Consider the following 24,773-nt stretch of genomic DNA (forward strand, 5'->3'; position numbering starts at 1 on the left):
ATTAGTTTTGTATTAGATCTATATTTTTTGTAATTGTTCCGGGTATTTTGTAACAAGTTATGTGCGATCGGAAATCAATTACGGTAGTTTTTTGTTCCGCTGTGCGATTACAAGGGGCTGCTGTTGATGTTTGGATCGAACAAAATCAAAACAAAACTCACAGAAAAGCAACAGGCGCGCGCTGCGGCCGCTGCGGCCGCTGCGGCAGCTGGGGCTGCTGGGGCCGCTGCGGCAGCTGGGGCTGCTGGGGCAGCTGGGGCAGCTGGGGCTGCTGGGGCTGCTGGGGCTGCTGGGGCTGCTGGGGCTGCTAGGGCTGCTGGGCTGCTGGGGCTGTTGGGGCTGCTGGGGGCGTCGGGGCGCGCTTGGGGCAGATTTTTTTTGAGAGCTGGATTTTTTTTCAAGGGCCATAATAGTGGAAAATTTATTTTAATTTTTTCTATTAAATTTTAATTATTGCTTTAATTTATTGATTATGTGTGTCGTTAATTATGTGTGTAATTCTTTTAAAATTGCATGTTTAACTTAGTTAGGACGACATGGACATAAAATTTATTTATTGCTTTAATTAAATGTTATATGTTGCTAAAATTATGTGTGTATTTTGAATGCATGATTAGACATAATTATAACAACATAGGGCCCCATTTAATTTTAAAATTCCTCACTTTTAATAAAAAAAAATCTAAGTGCGAGAGGGAATTAATATGAAATTAAATCCCATGGTCTCCATTATTAGTTGTAGATAATTTAACATAAAGACGAATATAAATTATGTATACGTCACCCATCGTGACATGTAATTTATGGTGTCTACAATGTTATAGAAATTACTAGAACAAACTTCTTAAATTAATAAATTTTGAAAGGAATAAATAGGGATTTTCTTTATTTCTGATTTGGGGCGATTTTGTCAAAAACGGGTTCATCGAACTTGTAAGGCTGTGGGTTTTAAGCGAGACCGATGTGACTCCTCCACTACCTGGAAATCAAACCATTGATGAATATTGAATTGAAGTATTCTATTCAAGGCAAAATTACGAATATTGGAAGGTATACACGCCACCCATCGTGGCGTACCAAGTTCCATAGATTTCGAATAATTTAAGATTTGATGATGGTATACACTTAGCTATGAAAAATAATATAGTCCACCCCAACGTGGCATATTGTTTAGTAATAGGACCGAAGTAACATTTAAACAAAATTAGGTGGTATACATGTCACACATCGTGGCGTACCAGAAGCTTATGGTGTTTAGATGTTAGTGCATTAAATTTTAATAATTTAGATCTTAATAATTAATGCACCCTTATTTATGTGATGTTTTTATGCATGATTCTCAGGATAAAATGGGCTTTAATCCACTATTCACCATACTTAAGGATTACAAACTTACCGGACCTAACTATATTGAATGGAAACGAAATTTGGACATTGTGTTGACTGCTGAGGAGTACAAGTTTTGCACTTATGAACCCAAGCCTGAACAACCTGCTGCTGATGCTCCTGAAGATGAGAAAGAGTATTATAAATGGTGGATTAAGGCTGATGAGATGTCGCGATGTTACATTCTGGCAGCAATGTCGGGTGTTTTACAGCATCAGCATCATTCTATGGCCACTGCTTCAGATATGCTCTTTAATCTCAAGGAACTTCTTGGAGATCAGAATAGGGCTGCTAGGCAAGTAGCCATGAAGGCTTTAATGAACACTCAGATGGCTGAAGGCACACCTGTAAGGGATCATGTTCTCAAGATGATGTCGCATCTGAATGAGATAGAGATCCTTGGTGCTGAACTTGATGGGGAAACCCAGATTGACATTATCCTTATGAGCTTGTCCAAGAGTTTTGAGCAGTTCCGCTTGAATTACAACATGAACAAGAGGCAGTATAGTCTCGCGGAACAGCTGACAGAACTTCAGGCAGCTGAAGGATTATTTTGGCAGAGTGTTCAAGTGTATGTGGCTGAGAAAGGTTCTTCCTCTAAGCCGAAAGGTATTAAGAAGAAGAAAAAGGCTCAGACACAGAAAGCTGTGAAGGCAGTGGGAGTTCAGGGTGGTGTGAAAAAGCCTAAGGGAAAGTGCTTCAGATGCAAACAGTCAGGTCACTGGAAATAGGATTGTCCTATTCCTAAGAAGACAAACAATACTGGTATGTCTCTTTCTCTAGTTACAGAAACATTTATAGTGGCTATATCTACGAGCACTTGGTGTGTAGATACAGGAGCCACTGATCATGTTTGTAATTCTATGCAGGGGTTCCAGCTATCCAGAATGCTTAGAGATGGTGAGATATACGTGTTCATGGGAGATGCTACGAAAGTAACAGTAGTTGCAGTAGGAGTTATTCATTTATCTTTTGGTTCTGATAGGATTTTGGTTTTGAACAATTGTCTTTATGTACCTTCTTTTAGAAGGAATTTAATTTCGGTTTCTAAACTTGCTTTGGATGGTTATAATGTTTGTTTGGATCGTAATGTTTCTATTATGATGAATAAATGAATTATATGTTCTGGTACATTGCAAGACAATTTGTATATATTTAATCCTAGTCAACCTGCACTATAACTGTAATTTAGGGAATTGAACAACACATCTTCTAACTCTACTAAAAGAAAGGAACCTTCTAGTTTAAACCAAACATATCTTTGGCACTTGAGATTAGGTCATATTAACTTGAGGAGGATTCAAAGACTAGTAGTAGACGGGCCTTTAAGCTCATTGGCAGTGGAGCCATTTCCAGTTTGTGAATCCTGCTTGGAAGGTAAAATGACTAATAGGCCTTTCAAGGCAAAGGGGAATAGAGCCAAACAAGTATTAGAATTGGTTCACTCTGATTTATGTGGACCCATGAATATCCAAGCTAGAGGTGGTTATGAATATTTCGTCACTTTCATTGATGATTATTCTAGATATGGGTACGTTTATTTGTTGCGCCGTAAGTCTGAGTGCTTTGATAAGTTCAAAGAGTACAAAGCTAAAACGGAGAAGCGACTTAATAAAAGTATCAAGTCACTACGATCAGATCGTGGTGGCGAATACTTGCTTGGAGAATTTAGGGAATATTTATCAGAAAATGGGATAGAATCCCAGTTAACTGCACCAGGCACACCCCAGCAGAACGGTGTAGCAGAGAGAAGGAACCAGACTCTTTTAGAGAGTGTTAGATCGATGATGAGTTATTCGGATTTACCCAAGTCATTTTGGGGACATGCCTTAGAGACAGCAGCTTATCTTCTGAACTTAGTACCTTCTAAGTCGATTCCTAAAACCCCGTTAGAATTGTGGACCGGGGATAAATCGAGTCTAAGACATATTTGAATATGGGGTTGTCCAGCACATGTGCTGAACAAGAACGCGACTAAGTTAGAATCTCGTACAGAAGTAAAGTTGTTTGTAGGCTACCCCATGGGAACGAAAGGATATTTATTTTATAGTCCGAAGAATCGGGATGTCATTGTTAGCACCAATGCAAGATTCTTGGAGGAGGACTATATAATGAATCACAAACCCATGAGTAGTATCGTTTTAGAGGAACTAGTGGGAGGGACAAATAAAGGTTGAGTGGATGATCAAGGATAAAAGATATTAATTAAATAAATTATCAGTAATTTATTTAATTAATGGACATATGATATTTTAAATATGGGGAATTTAATAAGCAAATAATATTGGAACCGAATTAATTAAATTACGGTATTAGGAAAGGTTGTGCAAATATTAATTCTTTAGTGGATTGAATTAATATTTAATTACATTGGGCTAGGCTCAAGATGTAATTAGAAGGCCCAACCTAATTATTCATGGTCCCTATTGTAGCCTATATATATTCTTATTCTCTTCTTGCTTGGAATTGTGTGAAAACATATTGTAGCCACCAAGGAGCAAGAAGAGAGGATAACTTGAGAAGACGGAAGCCACACTTCGCTCAAGGGAATTTGGTAATACAATAGAAGAGCGTGGAATCAACCATTAACAAGGTAATCCTCTTTTCATAATCTTTATTGTAAAACGTAGTAACACCCTAAGTCCGTGGTTCCCAACATGCTGTAGTAATCCACTTGGTCTTTGATGCTTTGCTTTAACTCTCCGACATGTATAACATCTGCTAACCCATTTCGTAATTTCCCTCTTCATATTTGGCCACCAATAATTTTCCTTTAAATATATGTACATTTTGGTACTTCCTGGATGGATTGAATACCTCGAATTATGAGCTTCCTGTAAAATTTCATTCTTCAACTCTGTCACCGGTGGAATCCAAATTCTAGAAGAAAACCTAAGAATACCTTGATCGTCCTTTTGCATGCACAATTCTTCACCTACCAAACGACTTATGTCCTGATCCATTACTTCTTCTTGACATATCTTTATCTTTTCTAACAACTCTGGCTGGAAAGTCATACTATACACTTTTGCTTCATCAGGCTTGCAAACTCTAATTTCTAATTCCAATTTCTGGAATTCCTTATATATTTCTTCGGGTACTGATAACACATTTAACTTTTCCTTCTGACTCAACGCATCTGCTACAATGTTCGCTTTACCGGGATGATAATTAATCGTGCAGTCGTAATCCTTGATTAATTCTAACCATCTCTTTTGCCTCATATTAAGCTCCTTCTGTGTGAATATGTACTTCAAACTTTTGTGATTCATATAAATCTCGCATTTTTCTCCATATAGATAATGCCTCCAAATCTTCAAAGCGAAAACTATGGCTGCTAGCTCCAAATCATGAGTGGGATATTTCTATTTGTGTGGTTTCAATTGCCTTGACGCATACGCAATCACCTTATCGTGCTGCATCAGAACACATCCTAGTCCTTTATGAGAAACATCGCTATAAATCACGAAATTCCCTTGATCATCTGGAAGTGACAAAACAGGTGCCGTGATTAATCTTCGCTTCCATTCCTGAAAACTTTCTTCGCATTTATCGTTCCATATAAACTTTTCATTCTTCCGTGTAAGCTTTGTCAATGGTGTTGCAATCATTGAGAAATTTTAAACGAATCGACGATAATATCCCGCTAATCCCAAGAAACTTCTTAACTCTGTTGGTGTTCTCGGTCTTTCCCAATTTATAATTGCCTCAATCTTTGATGGGTCCACTTTGATCCCTTCATTACTGACTATATGTCCTAAGAACTGAACTTCCTGTAGCCAAAACTCACACTTCAAAAATTTAGCATATAACTTCTTTTTCCTTAAAATCTCCAAAGTTGTTCTCAAATGTTCCGCATGATCGTCTTCCGTCTTTGAATAAATCAAAATATCGTCTATAAACGCAATAACGAACTTATTCAAATATTCCTTGAAAATTCTATTCATCAGGTCCATAAACGCTGCCAGGGCATTTGTTAATCCAAAAGACATCACTAAAAATTCGTAATGTCCATACCTTGTTCTGAAAGTTGTCTTGGTATATCCTCTAGCTTAATGTTTAGTTGATGATATCCCGATCTTAAGTCAATCTTGGAGAAGTACTTGGCTCCCTTCAATTGGTCAAACAGATCGTCAATTCTGGGTAACGGATACTTGTTCTTGATTGTAAGCTTGTTCAGCTCCCTATAGTCGATGCAAAGTCTCATGCTTCCATCCTTCTTTTTGACAAATAGTACCGGTATAACGACTCGTGTATTTTTATTTTAATTCTACTTTATTTGGAAGTGTAATAAAGGTTTAAGTAAATAAATAAAATGTGTATAATGGTTTTTGGCAGCGGTTATTGATTATTATTTAATTAATTATGATTTGTTGATAAGTGGGATTGAATTGTGAGATTTATTAGTGAGTTACATGATTTATTTTGCTTGTAAAAGTGATTTTATGGTAATTTTAATTCCATAAATATTTAGGTTGTCTTTAAAATTGGTTTTCTAATTTTATAATTTCAATAATTATTTTTAGGACTTTATAAAATTGAGAAATCAATATTTCGTTAATTATTCATTTTTTAAATGATTTTCTGAGTGTGTTAAATGCTAAAATCCATATTTAATTATGGGAATCTTTAAAAATTATGAAATTTATATTTTATTAAATTTGTATTATACGAAGAATTTTAAAATTATTTTGAAAAATTTTTTGGGATTTGTTTCACCGCGTGTCATTTCATAATTTGTTAAAAACTGGGTACCAAGAGTACCTTAAGAATTGTTTTAAAAATTTTGAAATTATCTTTTTGTAAACTTCGGGAAATTTCTGAAATTTTAAGAGTATTTCGAGATTTTTCTGATACATTTAAATCGTATTCTGTTTCGTAAAAAAATAAGAATTCGGGTTAAAAATCGAGCCCCTGAGTATTCAGGGATACGTGTTAACAACTTATATTAAGAAGTTAACACGTATCCAATTTTGCAGGACACGTGTTCACAGCATCTTACACTCCCTCAACCTTTTTCTTTTATCTTGGTTGTTTTTTTTTCTTTGCCCTGTGCTCTCGGCTTCTTCTCCGATTCACTTCGTTTCCTTTCCGTTTTTCTTCTTCCTTTTTCCCGGTGATTCTCCGGCCTCCAGTTCCGATAATTACTTCCGATTCTTCTGTTCGATTTCCAGTCGATTCATTCCTTTATATATATATTTATGTGTGCGTGATTGTGTATGTATGTGTGAATATGTGTGTGTGTGAATACGTCTGTGTGTGAATGTGTGTGTGTGTTGGTGTGTTGGTGTGTGTGGGCGGCCGTGTGTTGCCGTGTTCCGGCCGCGGGTGTGGCGCTCCGTTCTGTTCTCTGTTGCTTGGTTTCTTTGTTGGGCCTTGCAGTTGGGTTGACTGTTGGGCTGGGCTTTGAAAGCAGTGGGCTAACTGTTATAATTTTAATTACTATTTTCTTTTCTGTAGGAAAATAAATGATTAGTATTCGTGAAATTAAAACTTTCGCTGCGGGAAATAATATTAATCGGTATAATTTATTTGGGAACCCGTATCATATCGGGCGCCAATAAATTGTGCCGCCGTTGACGATGAACTTCGGTGAGTCGACGGTGGACGGTGATGACGATGTTCTGAGTCCTAAATTTTATAAATAAATAAAATGATTTTTCGTAAAATATTTTTGGACTTAAATAATTAATTGTGATTGGTATTGGAGTGTAAGTTGTATAAAAGGATAAAATAATATTGTGGATGGTTGAGGATTGTTTACGTTGATTGCAATCGACAGGTAGTCTTATAAATAAAGAAGATGCTGCTAAAATTTCCTAAAAATATGTTCGAAAATATATATTTAGGTGTCACCCTAACAATATTTCCGACTATGTGACTATGTGATTACGGGTTTGTGTGTATAATAATAATACGAGTCGGGTTGTCGGATTTGGGTTATTAGGATTTGAGGATATCAAGCATGTCGGCATAACTAATTCGGGTATTCTGTAATTGTAGATCCCAATCGAGTCGTTCCAGGATCGAAGTCAACGTGAAAGCTATTAGGGTTTGTAAAGCGTTGCAAGGCAAGTACCCCTGACCATTCTTTTATGGTTCAGTGTATATGGATAGCTAAATGTTTTATTCTCGTAATGGAACAGAAATGTTTTAAGTTACGTATCCCCTGTAGTTATAAAATTTCTGTTTTCGAATTATTTTGGGGAAAAGTAACTTCGAAAGGTACCTGTCTCAAATGAAATGATTTTCGAAACGGATTTTATATGTGTGCTGGCTAGATAAATGATTTTGAAAATGAGATAGGTACAAGTGTTTTTGAAAACTGGATAAAACGGTCAGATATGGGATACATTGGGGCCAGAGTAGGCCTATTGAGGTGGCATAAGAGGCTAATTCGGTTGCGCGCAATATAAAACCGATTAGTCCAACAGGTCAGAGACCTAGCTAGTCTCTGAGTTCTGGAACAGGTAAATGGGATGGCAGTTGGAGCCGTCTGGTTTTGATAGCCTGATCAGCTGTCTTCACATATCCGCTATGTAGCTGATTGGGATTTGTGAATTATATGAAAGATTGATTGATTGATACAACGGTTTTATAAAATGGTTAGCATGCTAAAATTGGACTCTGGTATTACGCAGCACACTATAATGTTGATTTCACAAAGCATGCTAATTAGTGATATCCAGTTATTTTGATTATCATTATGAAATGTTGATATCGTGATTACAGCTCTGTTCCCATTATTGTTACTTTACTGTTTTAATATGTTATTCATATTTGGTACTGCTGAGCGATTATGCTCACCCTTGCAAACTGTTATGTATATTTCGAAGATGCCTAGAAGATCAGTCAGACCGACCCATGTTCCCGCCCCTATTGGACCTGGCTCCTCTGAGGTAGTTTGTATCAGACCATGAGGTCTGAAGAGTTGCTGAATAAAGTTGGTGTGTCTTAGATAGTGAATAAAGAGTTTGTATTATTGAGAACCTGAATTATACTTGAACCTGGATCGGATCTTGGTTTGGGGTCAAGTTAATATATTCTAATAATAATTCTGTTGTTTATATTTTTGGAAATTGTGTTTAGTGACGTCAACTCCTGACCCCGGGGTTGAGGCCGTCACAGTTGGTATCAGAGCTACAGGTTCAAGTCCCTGATTCAGGTTAGGGATTGTGTCAAGTAGGTGATAACGTGAGTCTTTAAGTGTGAGTCAGCAACTCATATAGAGGAGCAAACCTTTAGAGTCAGTCGAGGGTTCCGACGGCGTTACCCTGGCATCTATTAAATGTTTTGATAGAATTGCCTTGACCTGGTTCCGACGAAGAAACCCCTTGATGCTGTTGCCGAGGAGACCCCTATGCCTCCTCCACCAGTTCCTTCTTATGTACCTCGAGACATTCCTGGATCTGGTCCTCGTCCCCGTTGGGTACGTAGGTCTGTGTCTGCTGTCAGGGATTTCCCTCCTGGCTGCGGTCCCAGTTCTTCCATGATGAGACCTCCGGCACCTCCTGTGGCCTCTAGTGGTATTTCTTCACCGATCCCTTATCATGTGAATAGGGCGGTGAATACTTCCTTTATCAGAGACTAGAGTCCAGAGTTTGCTGCCCAGTTGGACTAGGTACCTATTGCACCATTTCAGGGTATTTCTGCCCCTTCCCCTGAGGTGCGAGCCCGTGTGAGAGTACTGACCCAGATGGCTGTAGAGAGGGCTAGATCTGTTGACCATTTCATTAGTTCAGAGTTCAGAGCTGTGCAGTATCAGGATCTAGTGAACTGGCTAGTGTTTGAGCTAGGTTCCATTGGTGGCAGTGGTAGAGACTAGACATAGTTGCAGTAGAGGGATGCAGAGCTCAGAGTTGACTTTTAGGAGTTCTGTGGTTATTTACTTTGTATATGTACATTATGTTGCGATAGTTTGTAGTAGGCGAGGCTGTTATGACAGCCAATTTTGGTGTGTATTCGAATGGTTCTTTGTAGTTGGATTTTCAGTTGTACCGGTTGGATTCTGTTGGTTATTGTATTGTAGTTGCTTTATCTTGTTTTTCAGTTTTTATATATTGTGCGTTGCTATTATTGTTGTTATTGTTATTGTTGATTCTGTTGCTGGCATTTTTAGATTATAATCATTCACTCAGGATGGATCCAATTATAATGGGGGATGAGAATATTGTCTTAGTGGCAACGCTCTCCTGATGCATGAATATAAACTGCTGGAGCAATCCATTTTCTTATATATATGACTATTATGTTTCAGGAGATGCCACTAAAGAGAAATTCTCAGCCCAATAACGGACCTGTTGGGGATCCTTCCATGAGTGATTTGACGAACTTGTTGCATCAGCAGACTGTACAGCTGGCCCAACAGCAACAACAATTCCAGCAACAACAATTCCAGCAGCAACAGCAACAATTGCAACAACAACAACAACAACAGCAACAACAGCTCATACAGCAACAACAACAGCAAATCCAACAGCAGCAACTACAAATCCAACAGCAGCATGAGATGAGAGGGGCAAATCAAGGTGTTAGTTTTAAGTCTTTTCAAGCAGTGAAGCCCCCAGAGTTTAAAGGAGAAGTAAATCCTGTTGCTGCCAGGATATGGTTAAAGGAAATGGAAAAGGCGTTTGCGCTCACTAAGGTGAGTGAGGATTTAAAGACTGATTATGCTAGTTATTTTCTGAGGAATGATTCGAATTATTGGTGAGAATCTACGCGAGCCCTAGAAGGAGAAGGTCCAGTTCCCTGGGCCAGATTCACATAATTGTTTTTGGAAAAATACTTTCCAGCATGTCTCCAAAGTCAAATGGAGATGGAATTTTTGGAGTTGAAACAAGGAAATAGGAGTGTTACGGAATACGAAGCGAAGTTTACAGAGTTGGCCCGTATAGCACCGGAATATGTAAGTTCAGAAGCCCAATGAGCGAAGCGGTTTCAACAAGGGTTGAAGCCAGAAATAAGAAGTGGAGTTGTAGCCTTACAACTCAAGACATATACTTCGGTAGTTCAGGCTGCCCTGGTGATAGAGAGTGATCAGAAGTTAGCTGCAAAGGAGCAGAGTGAGAAGAAGAGAAAATTTGAAAGTGGACCCGCTTGATCAGAATCAGGAATAGCGAGTCGGAAGTTTCAACATTGGTTCGGTAGAAATAAGAATAAAAAGTTTAAAGGGCAAAACTTTCCCCAAGTTAAGCCCGGTACAACATCAGTTAACTCTGCCTCGACGAGGATGAGTAAGCCAATGGTTGATTGTAAGATGTGTGGGAGAAAGCACAGTGGACAGTGCCGAGAGAATGTTAATTGTTTTAAGTGTGGACAGAAAGGTCACTATTCCATGGAGTGTAAGTCTGAGATTCAAGGAGTTACTTGTTTTAGTTGCGGCAAAGTGGGACACATAGCTAGGAATTGCAAGTCAGTGACTCAAGGTAATGCGGGAAGGAGTGTGTCTCAAGGACCAGCAACCAGTACTGCGAGAGCTAGGACTTTTAAGATGACCCAAAAGTCTCCAGTTCATGATTCTGATGTGGTTGTAGGTACGCTTATTCTTAATTCCGTACCTATTAACGTTTTGTTTGATTCGGGAGCATCCAAATCTTTTATATCTGTCAATTGTGCGAATAAGATGCAATTGATGCTAGAAGACTTAGATGAACCCTTAACTATAGAAGTGGCTAATAAAGATAAAATACCTGTAAAACAATTTTGTCCTAGTTGTTCCCTAGAGATTTTGGGGTATATGTTCCCTGTTGACTTAATACCTTTTGAGTTGGGAGACTTTAATGTTATTTTAGGTATGGATTGGTTATCTCGATATAGGGCAAATATTGATTGTAAGAAAAAGAGAGTTGTTCTGTATACCTCAAATAATAGAAGGATCAGTTACCAAGGGCAAAGGCAAGATAGGAAGTTTCTCTCAGTAATGCAAGCAAGAAAATTGCTGAGACAAGGATGTGAAGCGTACTTAGCTCATGTAGTGGATACGAAGAAAGAGACCCCTATTTTGGATGACATCCCTGTAGTAAGAAAATTCCCTGATGTTTTTCCAGAAGAATTACCAGGATTGCCACCTGATCGTGAGATAGAGTTTTCCATTGATTTGATACTTGGAGCTGAACCAGTTTCTAAGGCTCCATATAAAATGGCCCCGATTGAAATGAAAGAATTAGCTAAGCAACTTCAGGAGTTATTGGATAAAGGAGTTATTCGACCCAGTGTTTCCCCGTGGGGTGCCCCAGTGTTATTTGTGAAGAAAAAGGATGGAAGTATGAGGTTGTGTATTGATTACCGAGAGCTGAATAAGTTGCGATAAAGAATAAATATCCCTTGTTGCAGATCGATGATTTGTTTGACCAGCTTAAGGGAGCATGTTACTTTTCAAAGATTGATTTAAGGTCTGGCTACCACCAATTGAAGATAAAGCCCGAGGATATCCCCAAGACTGTATTTCGAACAAGGTATGGCCATTACGAGTTTCTAGTAATGTCGTTTGGATTGACGAATGCGCTAGCAAGCTTTCATGGATTTGATGAATAGGGTATACAAGGAGTATCTGGATAAGTTTATTATTGTATTTATTGATGACAGCCTCATATACTCAAAGAATCCAGAAGATCACGCGGTGCATCTGCAGATTGCCCTTCAAAGTTAAGAGAAAAGCAATTGTATGCTAAGTTTTCTAAGTGTGAGTTTTGGCTGACGGAGGTATAGTTTCTTGGACATGTGGTGAGTAAGGAAGGTATCAAAGTAGACCTGGTAAAGATTGAAGCCGTATCAAAATGGGAGCAACCGAAGACACCCATGGAAATAAGAAGTTTTCTTGGATTAGCAGGATATTATCGAAGGTTTGTGAAGGATTTCTCAAAGATTGCATCCCCATTAACTAAGTTGACCAGGAAGAATGAGAAGTTCGTTTGGACGGAAAAGTGTGAAGAGAGTTTCCAGGAGTTAAAGCGAAGATTAGTGACGGCTCCAGTGTTAGCATTGCCAGATGAGACGGGAAACTTTGTAATTTATAGTGATGTTTCTCTGAAAGGATTGGGATGTGTGTTAATGCAGCATGACAAAGTGATTGCGTATGCCTCCAGACAACTAAAACCTCACGAAAAAAAATATCCAGTTCATGACCTTGAATTGGTAGCTATAGTATTTGCTTTAAAGTTATGGCGTCACTACTTGTATGGAGAGAAATGTGATATTTACACCGATCATAAGAGCCTGAAGTACATATTCACGCAGAAAGATCTGAACATGAGACAGAGAAGATGGTTGGAGTTGATAAAGGACTATGATTGTTCAATTAATTATCACCCAGGTAAAGCCAATGTAGTGGTTGATGCCTTGAGTAGAAAGAAAAGGCTGAATATGATTAAGATTGCGGAAGAGTTGGCGCAAGATTTAGAAAGAATGGAAATTGAAGTTCGAGTACCAAGTGAAAGTCAGGAGCAGCTATATGAAGTTACTTTCCAGCCAGCATTGATGGAAAAGATCAAAAGGTGTCAAGAAGGAGTTATGGAACAAGAGTTGGATACTTTGACGGGAGAAGAGCTGTGTACTCAAAAAGATAGTCAAGGTTTATATAGATTTTCGTCCAGAGTTTGGATTCCTAATGTTACAGAGTTGAAGAACGAGGTATTGCAGGAAACACACAACTCTAGGTTTTCTATCCACCCTGGTAGTACCAAGATGTACCAGGATTTGAAGAGAAATTTTTGGTGGCCAGGAATGAAGAAAGATATTGCCAATTGGGTAAGTAAATGTCACGTGTGTCAGACGGTGAAAGCAGAGCATCAACGACCGAGTGGATTGTTACAACCTTTGGAGATTCCCCAATGGAAATAGGAAGACATTGCTATGGATTTTGTAGTAGGATTGCCAAAGACGAGAGCGAATCATGATGCTATTTGGGTAATCATTGATAGATTGACTAAGTCGGCGCATTTTCTTCCGATTAATGAAAGGTATTCATTGGAAAAGTTAGTTAAGTTATACTTGGATGAGATAGTTACCAAACATGGAGTTCCTGTTTCTATAGTGTCGGATCGAGACCCGAGATTTAATTCCAGGTTCTGGACTAATTTCCAAGAGTGCCTAGGAACGAAATTGAATATGAGCACTGCTTATCATCCTCAGACGGATGGCCAAAGTGAGAGGACAATTCAGACTATAGAGGATATGTTGAGAGTCTGTGTTCTAGATTTTAAGGGTAATTGGGATGAGCACCTACCTTTGATTGAGTTCTCATATAATAACAGCTACCATGCCACTATAGGGATGCCACCTTATGAAGCTTTGTATGGACGAAAGTGTAGGTCACCATTGTACTGGGATGAGGTAGGAGAAAAGAAAGTGTTAGGCCCTGAGTTGGTTTAGCAGACTAGAGATGTTATAATGTTGATTCGGAAAAGATTAGAAGCAGCTCAAGATAGACAAAGAAAATACACAGATTTGCATAGGAAAGACATGGACTTTGAGATAGGAGCTTTGGTATTACTAAAAGTATCGCCTTGGAAAGGGTTAGTACGATTTGGTCAGAAGGGTAAACTTAGCCCTAGATTCATAGGACCCTTTGAGGTTTTGAAGAAAGTAGGAAATGTCGCTTATGAGATAGCGTTACCACCGCAGTGGCAGCACATTCATAATGTGTTCCACGTGTCTATGTTGAAGCCCTATGTCCCTAATTCGAATCAAGTTATAGAATATGAACCGATTGAACTTCAACCAAATTTATCCTATGTAGAACAACCAGTTCAAATCCTAGATTGTAAGGAACGAGTCCTTAGGAATAAATCAATTTCTATAGTAAAAATTTTGTGGAGAAATCCTCGAGTAGAAGAGTCTACTTGGGAATTGGAGTCAGACATGCTTGATAAATATCCTCATTTGTTTAGTTAAATTAGATTCTGGGGACAGAATCTTTTTAAGGGGGAAGGAATATAACGACTCGTGTATTTTTATTTTAATTCTATTTTATTTGGAAGTGTAATAAAGGTTTAAGTAAATAAATAAAATGTGTATAATGGTTTTTGGCAGCGGTTATTGATTATTATTTAATTAATTATGATTTGTTGATAAGTGGGATTGAATTGTGATATTTATTAGTGAGTTACATGATTTGTTTTGCTTGTAAAGGTGATTTTATGGTAATTTTAATTCCATAAATATTTGGGTTGTCTTTAAAATTGGTTTTCTAATTTTATAATTTCAATAATTATTTTTAGGACTTTATAAAATTGAGAAATTAATATTTCGTTAATTATTCATTTTTTAAATGATTTTCCGAGTGTGTTAAATTCTAAAATCCATATTTAATTATGGGAATCTTTAAAAATTATGAAATTTATATTTTATTAAATTCGTATTATACGAACAATTTTAAAATTATTTTGAAAAAAATTTTTGGGATTTGTTTCACCGCGTGTCATTTCATTATTTGTTAAAAACTGGGTACCAAGAGTACCTTAAGAATTGTTTTAAAAATTTTGAAATTATGTTTTTGTAAACTTCGGGAAATTTCTGAAATTTTAAGAGTATTTCGAGATTTTTCTGATACATTTAAATCGTATTCTATTTCGTAAAAAAATAAGAATTCGGGTTAAAAATCGAGCCCCTGAGTATTCAGGGATACGTGTTAACAACTTATATTAAGAAGTTAACACGTATCCAATTTTGCAGGACACTTGTTCACAGCATCTTACACTCCCTCAACCTTATTCTTTTATCTCGGTTGTTTTTTTTTCTTTGCCCTGTGCTCTCGGCTTCTTCTTCTCCGATTCACTTCGTTTCCTTTCCGTTTTTCTTCTTCCTTTTTCCCGGTGATTCTCCGGCCTCCAATTCCGGTAATTACTTCCGGTTCTTCTGTTCGATTTCCAGTCGATTAATTCCTTTATATATATATATTTATGTGTGCGTGATTGTGTATGTATGTGTGAATATGTGTGTATGTGAATATGTGTGTGTGTGAATGTGTGTGTGTGTTGGTGTGTTGGTGTGTGTGGGCGTCCGTGTGTTGCCGTGTTCCGGCCGCGGGTGTGGCGCTCCGTTCTGTTCTCTGTTGCTTGGTTTCTTTGTTGGGCCTTGCAGCTGGGTTGACTGTTGGGCTGGGCTTTGAAAGCAGTGGGCTAACTGCTATAATTTTAATTACTATTTTCTTTTCTACAGGAAAATAAATGATTAGTATTCGTGAAATTAAAACTTTCATTGCGGAAAATAATATTAATCGGTATAATTTATTTGGGAACCCGTATCATATCGGGCGCCAATAAATTGTGCCGCCGTTGACGATGAACTTCGGTGAGTCGACGGTGGACGGTGATGACAATGTTCTGAGTCCTATATTTTATAAATAAATAAAATGATTTTTCTTAAAATATTTTCGGACTTAAATAATTAATTGTGATTGGTATTGGAGTGTAAGTTGTATAAAAGGATAAAATAATATTGTGGATGGTTGAGAATTGTTGACGTCGATTGCAATCGACGGGTAGTCTTATAAATAAAGAAGATGCTGCCAAAATTTCCTAAAAATATGTTCGAAAATATATATTTAGGTGTCATCCTAACAATATTTCCGACTATGTGACTATATGATTACGGGTTTGTGTGTATAATAATAATACGAGTCGGGTTGTCGGATTTGGGTTATTAGGATTTGAGGATATCAAGCATGTCAGCATAACTAATTAGGGTATTCTGTAATTGTAGATCCCAATCGAGTCGTTCCAGGATCGAAGTCAACGTGAAAGCTATTAGGGTTTGTAAAGCGTTGCAAGGCAAGTACCCCTGACCATTCTTTTATGGTTCAGTGTATATGGATAGCTAAATGTTTTATTCTCATAATGGAACAGAAATGTTTTAAGTTACGTATCCCCTGTAGTTATAAAATTTCTGTTTTCGAATTATTTTGGGGAAAAGTAACTTCGAAAGGTACCTGTCTCAAATGAAATGATTTGTGAAACGGATTTTATATGTGTGCTAGCTAGATAAATGATTTTGAAAATGAGATAGGTACAAGTGTTTTTGAAAACTGGATAAAACGGTCAGATATGGGATACATTGGGGCCAGAGTAGGCCTATTGAGGTGGCATAAGAGGCTAATTCGGTTGCGCGCAATATAAAACCGATTAGTCCAGCAGGTCAGAGACCTAGCTAGTCTCTGAGTTCCGGAACAGGTAAATGGGATGGCAGTTAGAGCCGTCTGGTGTTGATAGCCTGATCAACTGTCTTCTCATATCCGCTATGTATCTGATTGGGATTTGTGAATTATATGAAAGCATGATTGATTGATACATCGGTTTTATAAAATGGTTAGCATGCTAAAATTGGACTCTGGTATTACGCAGCACACTATAATGTTGATTTCACTAAGCATACTAATTAGTAATATCCAGTTACTTTTATTATCATTATGAAATGTTGATATCGTGATTACAGCTCTGTTCCCATTATTGTTACTTTACTGTTTTAATCTGTTATTCATATTTGGTACTGCTGAGCGACTATGCTCACCCTTGCAAACTGTTATGTATATTTCGCAGATGCCTAGAAGATCAGTCAGACCGACCCGTGTTCCCGCCCCTATTGGACCTGGCTCCTCTGAGGTAGTTTGTATCAGACCATGAGGTCTGAAGAGTTGCTGAATAAAGTTGGTGTGTCTTAGATAGTGAATAAAGAGTTTGTATTATTGAGAACCTGAATTATACTTGAACCTGGATCGGATCTTGGTTTGGGGTCAAGTTAATATATTCTAATAATAATTCTGTTTTTTATATTTTTGGAAATTGTGTTTAGTGACGTCAACTCCTGACCCCGGGGTTGAGGCCGTCACAACCGGCGCACCCCACGGGGATACAGTAGGTCTGATTACTCCTCTCTCTAACAACTCTTACAGTTGCTTCGCTAGCTCTTTCATTTCAATGGGCGCCATTCTGTACGGGGCCTTGGATACCGGGTCTGTTCCAGGTGCTAAGTGGATAGCAAACTCAATTTCTCTATCTGGAGGAAGTCCTGGTAACTCATCGGGAAACACGTCTGGAAATTCATTCACTACTGGAATATCTTTAAGTTTTGCTGACTCCTGACTTCTGTCAATCACATATGTGTTATTCCCAGTGGACTAACAATGAGATTTACAGAAGGGGGGTTGAATGTAAATCTCAAAACTTTTTCAAGTTTTGAGCAGTTTCTAAGGCTAAGTGTTTGAGTGATCAAATGTGTGTGAATTGCTTGAAGCTGATGCAGACAGATATATATTCAAACACAAATGTAATGAGCATAAAGAACTTAAAAACTTTTCTGGTGGATTTGTTGTTCCACCAGAGATATGTTATTTCAGAAAATCTGTGATTCAAAGAATTAAATCACAGCTGCTTCCTAGTACAAACTAGATGATTTTCTCTTTTGATATTTCTAAACAGCTCAGGAAAATTCATATCTAATTACTAGCTGCTACTTGGTTTATATATCACCAAGTTTATAAGTGAAGACAAACTGTAACATACAATTGAAAAGATTCTTCACATGTTTCTTCTTCATTTCTCTATCCAATGCAATCTACGATAATCTGTAAATCTTTGAATACTTCCTTGTTTGCATCAGAATGGAAATGCTGCATTTTCTTGATTCCTCCTAGAGGCTTCCACATTCCAGTATGTCTCTGTCAACCCATGTGCCTCTGTCAGCTTGTGAATTGTCACTATCAACTGCTAATGAACTAAGCATCCGTTAAAGCTTTCATCCGTTGATGCCTTATCCGTTGAGGCTTTATCCGTTGAAGCTTTATCCGTTGATGCATTATCAGTTGAAGTCTTTATCCGTTGAAGCACTTATCCGTTGATGGATATTATCCGTTGAAGCATTAGAGACATCCGTTGAAGCTTTGTTTCTTATCCGTTGAAGGTCTTCAATATCCGTTGACACTTCTTTACTTATACAAAATTACAAGGCATGAAATATTTACAATTAGCCCTCCTATTTTTACATCCATTAGTAGTCAACATGACTGATTATTTCCTAACAACATCTAAGAATTACAGCTTAAAACCAGAGAGTGAAATGTGCTACAATACTAAACTTATTGCTAAGTAAAGCTGCTCCTTCAACGGATAGCCAAGATGGTCTTATCCGTTGAGGCTACAAACACTAGATTTCTACTTAAGTGTTTTTCTTAACTTATCATCAAACTAATACACATATTCCTAACAATATGCCATGAAATGCTCGCATCCTTGCTGTAGTAACTTCTTGGCTTGAATCATCGTTAAGAACTTCTTTACTTGCTTCTGGCCCTTGAACGTTACTATCCTTTCCTCTGGCGTTTTCACCATTACCTTCTTATTTCGATAATCTATTTGGGCATCATGCTTAGATAACCAGTCCATTCCTAAGATAACGTCAAATTCTCCTAGCTTAAATGGTATTAAATCTACACAAAACTTACTACCTGAAATCTCAATCTCACAATTCCCGCAAACTTGATTAACAGATACTCGTTCTTGATTTGCTAATTCTACAATCATTATTTCATTTAAATACTCAACTGGACAATTTAACTTACTAACAAAATCTTGTGAAACAAACGATCGAGTTTCTCCCGAATCTATTAACACTTTGGTACATAAAGAATTTACATTAAGCGTACCTGCCATGACATCAGTATCCTGGATAGCATCCTTCACAGACATGTCAAAAATTCTAGCCCTTGGAGTCTCATTCACTACTGTGGTAGATCCCATAATCCTCAATACATTACTGACTGAAGCTGGTGTCTTGCAATCCCTGGATATATGTCCTGGCTTCCCACATTTAAAGCACGTAAATCGAATGCCCGGAACCTTCACTACTGGATTTCGGATAGGCCGATCCTTATTTACTGGTTCTTTTGCTGACTGATTTCGGCACTCCCTTGAATAGTGCCCTTTCTGATTGCACTTGAAACAAACCACATTCAACTTATTACAAACTCCTTCATGTTTCTTCCCACATACCTGACAATCTGGAAAAGTTAACCTTAACTGATTTGGCTGATTCGTATTAACTGGACGGTTGCCCTGGCCTCCGTCGCCTGCATTTTCTCTCCTAAAATTAAAATTTCTCCCTGGCTGAAACTTGCCCTTCTTAAAATTTGGAAACTTCCCTGGCTGTGACTGACCTTCATTCCCTTCAAATTTCCTTTTCTTATTTTCTTTTTCCTTCTGTGACATCTCACTCTCTGTCTGTGCAATCATAGCCTTCTGTACAACTCCTGCATAGGTATCCAATTCAAAAATGGCTACCTTCCCTCTGATCCATGGCTTCAAACCTTGCTGGAATCTCTTAGCTTTCTTCTTGTCAGTATCCACATATGACGGCACATACCTTGACAATTCTTCAAACTTGCTTTCATAATCTGCCACCGACATATTTCCTTGCTTTAACTCTAAAAACTTCAACTCCATCTGATCCTGGACAAACTGGGGAAAATACTTTTCTAAAAAAAAATTCTTAAACCTTTCCCAAGTAATAACATACGTACCTTCCAATGTCTTCACCATTTCCCACCAATAGGTGACCTCATTCTTCAAATAGTAGCTTGCAAACTCAACCTTCTGTTCTTCCTTTACTTTCACTAAGGCAAATTCCTTCTCTATCTCCTTAAACCAAACATTTGCTTCAATCGACTCTAAGGAACCCTTGAATTCTGGTGGGTTTACTGCCTGAAAAGTTTTGAAAGTTACCTGGGGATTGGTCTGTCTTTGTTGTTGTTGTGCCAGGTGAACTGTTTGTTGGGCCAAAATTTGGAGAATCTGGGCTATTGCTGGGTTTATGGGTCCTGGGTTTACATTCTGCTTTGTATCATCTTGGTTGTTATTATTATTGTTGTTGTTGGTTTCTTCATTCTGCGTGTTGGTGCGGGTATTTCTTCTGGGAGGCATTTTCCAGTAAAGAATCATACAACTTATTTAGCTTTTAAATCAAATCCTTTGCATAAAAGAAAAGTTTTGTAAAATAGAAATATCTCTTTTTAAAAACAGTTGTAACAGTTGAACTAAGTAAATTGCATGCTTATTTACAGAATATAAACAGTTAAGGGAATAGGGTACTTGGTATCACAGGAGTATAACTGGTGCAATAAATAAGGTAAAGTAAAACAGGTGCAGTAAAGTAAATGACATTGCTGGAAAGGAAAAAGGTACTGATATATATAGATCAAAAGTTTTAGGTAGTACAAGCGTAAAGACACTTCAGAAGTAAAAGCAAAAGGGTACAACAACCTACTCACTAGTCAACATAGCTAGTCTATAAATACAACTCAAAAGTCTATTGATACATACTACACACTACTGTACCTACTACACAATCAAAATAACACTGATCAGCATCTCTATCTCCGAATCTCTGACTCATGGCAAGTCTGGACCTCCAATCTCCTCAAGCTCCTCTAGAACCCACTTAGCCCACTCTACTAGGAAATCAGGGGTGATGTCCTCATGTGTAGCCTCAGCAATCCTCACAACAGCTGCTCTATGAAACACCTGGAGCCTCTCTCTGAGTCGCCTCTCACCACTCCCAACCTCTCTGGTACGCATGATATGTAGTACATCCTGAATCTGACCCTGTAGGAATCGCTGCTCCATAAGGCAAGCCTCAAACTGATGATATGGGACAGGATAAGAAGAGAACTGGAAAGGTACTCCTGTCACTGAATGACCAGTAAAGCCTGAATCAGCAGTGGGGGTCCTCTGATAGGTGGCATCATACTTGGAGGTGGAATAGCCTGTAGTGGTACGGGCTGCAACACGGGTGGAGGTAGAATAACCAACACTGGTGGAACAACAGGATGTGGATCTGAAGATGGTACTCCAACTGAAGGCTCTGAGTGATCAGCTGATACGGGGATGAAAGAGTCGGCCATCGCTGCTATCTGAAATCATATCACAATATAAGAATCTCGAACCACGACGCGAATCATACTAATACCTATTATACCGTAGCACTCAACCTCTCGACGTTCTATCTTTCTATTCCTTACATCTAATCCTAGCCCTCTACCCATTCCCGTCGGTCTAGGCTTGTGTCAGTGACTTATAACCTGTAGCTCTGATACCAAACCTGAGGCACCCTCCAAACCCGGGTCAGAAGTTTGGGGTCCATACACACACACCTTATTTATAACCTGCTTATAGCAATAATAAAGATAATAATAATATGCAGTGACCCTACTTACCAAATACCACGGACCGTAACAGGTTAAAGTATGAACACAAGCCAAACACACTTACTTATATTACAAACGTTTAAATCCCAACTATTCAAACTCAGAACTGAGTATTAAACATTATTACAAACTTTTACAAACTCAAATTATCCCAAAAGAAGCCTACTAGCTTAACTCGATCAACCTGAACCCCTAGCTCTTGCGCTGGACTGGGGATCTTCATTACCAACTGGTTCCTTCTTAACTGGAAAAGAATATAAACAACATCGCACAAATGAGCTAACTAGCTCAGCAAGTCACAATGACAAAACTGAGAATAATGATCATCAAATAAAAAGGGTTATGATATCGAGTGCACTATGAATTATGATTTAGAATTGGATATTATATTTTCATTTTAAAAAAAAACAAGGTTAGGCTGCTGATCAGTCACGCACTAACCTCGAGCAAAGCACACAGCACTGCTCTAACTACTGGATCCAAGGCATACATTGGCCTAACTTGACCATTATATGGTCTGACCATGAATCTGGTCCATAATTTTATAAAAACAATCCAATTCTAACATAATAACAGAATAAACAGTAATAAGCAATAAACCGAATCATTAACTATATTGGAAGTTCAATAATGAAATGGTTTCAATCTGCATAATGATCAATATGGCATTTTCAAAGCTTGGATGTTAGGTAATGAAAGAATTGGATAATAAAGGAATCAATGTTTCAGGGTTACCAGGAATTGGTCTTTCAAATCATAAGGTACAATGGTTTGAGTATATAAGTAATTCGGTTCAGTGTTTGATATTTAGTTTGTATGTATTTGTGGAGTAGTATCGTATATCTGTGGTTCGTATTTGGGTATACAACAATCAATGTGTCACACCCCCAACTTAAACAGCAAAATAAATATAGCTATTACATCATTTTAATGAAGAATACACAACCAAAATCCAAGATCTTACAGTTTAGGGTTTGGAACAGCCCAACACTACAAACTATTACATCTGATTTAAAATACCGAGTCCTCACACAACTATTATTACTTATTCTACCCGAGCTCGAACATAAGCATCAGCATCACAGGTCTTACGGGCAGTCTGCTTGAATCTAACCATAGCTGCTAGCTGTAATATCAGGGTAAAGCAAGAAGTGAGCCAAATGCTCAATAAGTGCTAACAGTACGACACAAAATATAAATTGAGATATACTTTTAAGAATGACAATGGAAAGACATAACCAAAGGTAACGAGAGATAAAAACTATGTGAGATGGCATCATTTTGCTTGCATCAAAACAATTTTAAAATCTTGTCTTAATCAAAATCATTTTATGACGCTACGGATTACAGCCGGTGATCAGCCGCGAAGTAATCCCGAACCTCGCTGGGTTCTAAAACATTAATGGGAATCCCTAGGCAACTTTTAAGCCTAATATAAGTGTGGAAAGGACTCGCGTCTCAGTCCATATCCACCATTCAAGAAAAACATTTATCCCCCTTTGGGACTGAAAAACCCTCATTTTATTTATTTCAAAAACTGATGACGAATTATGACAAAATCTCTTTTTGCAGTAAACATTTTTTTTACCAAAGGATTATAGATCAACTCGAAACATGGGAAATATGGTACTAAATCTCAGAGCCATGAATCACAAAACAAAACTCTATTAGGGTAACTGAATGGTTTTCATGTAACAAAGTTTAGACCAGGGAATTTAGTGAAGCTATTGGATATCATGAAAGGAAGTGCCAAATTGGGCTTAAAGCAATGGTTTCTCATCAAGGTTCAAGTGCTGGATCATTAAGAATGTAAGCTTCATGAATACTAAGGGTGTTAAGGTATGAAGAAATGATTTTTAGCTCAGAATATATCAGAATTGTCAAGCTTTAGGATAAGAAAGAGGGGTATCAATCAATGAGGGATCACTTTGATAAGTGTCTGACTTTCAGGGTTCAAGGTAAGGTTCTATAGGGGTTCAAGTATCAGGATGAGATATCAATACTTAGGAATCATCAGCATGTTAATCAAGAGAATCAACTAAGAGTGGTAACTACCCTTTCTTTTATCATGGCATTCAAATTACTTTAGTATACTATCATGAATAAGACTTTTGAACTACTTGCATTACGTACTCGAGGGTTCATGGCATTTCAAAGATAAGCATAAGATACGCTTGATCTAAATATAACAACATGACTCAGGATAGTTGCAGTAATGTATGAATTATTAGCAGTAAATACGAAGGTCAAGTTGAATCACTTGCCTTGAGATAGGCTGGTCTGGTCTGACTGGTAGGAGCAACAACTGGAGCTTCACTCGACCTTTATGGCAAGTTTTCCCTCGTCTCGAGATACTACATAAATAATAATAATCCTCATTATAATATATTCTCACCAACTTAACCTATTTACCACTCAAAATTAAACACGGATGGCACTTAGGCCTATATGCACTTAATTTATATTCACTTTTAAATTACAATTGCACACACATAGCCACATATTCACATATCATATATTAACACCAAATAACACCATATATACCATAATGCAACACTAGGCTTGGATGATCTCGACTCACAACTTAAGTCACTTGGTCGCTAAACTAGACAAGGTCTTCAAATTTCGGCTTCCTAACTCGATGTGCCTTTCCTAAATTATCCAAAACCTATTGACCCTCACTTGTGCCTTTTGCTCTACTGACCTTATACTATCTAACAACTATGGTGGTCGACCTAGTACTCACTTCTAAGTGTTCTAAAACTATGTGATAAGTGATAGTGCTCACTGGTGCAAATTTCAGAATGACAACTATGGTTTCTTGAGTACATTAGACACTCTTAAACTACAAGTTTTCCTTCAAAACTTTTACACAAGACTCTCCTGACCTAAGGGCATCTCAAAAAATTGATGTGGCTCAAGGGCCTGGCTTGGGCCTTCTTGGGCCTAAGCTAAAAGTCCAAGGTTCCCCTGTTTTTCTGGGCAGAAAATTCCCTGACTTGAATTAACTTGTGACACATGGTTCTAACTCATATCCTATGAAGTATGGTTGGAAAAACTTCTCTGACACTCCTTCTAACTAAGGCCCAATTGGGCCTAATGACGGCCTACCCATGACATGGTCAAATCTCCCTATTTCTAAGTTGCAACAAAACTGTCCCCGGCAGGACAGATTTTGTGATTCTACTTGTGCACC

This window comes from Apium graveolens, chromosome 9, assembly GCF_009905375.1.
Source record: "Apium graveolens cultivar Ventura chromosome 9, ASM990537v1, whole genome shotgun sequence".
Taxonomy (NCBI): domain Eukaryota; kingdom Viridiplantae; phylum Streptophyta; class Magnoliopsida; order Apiales; family Apiaceae; genus Apium; species Apium graveolens.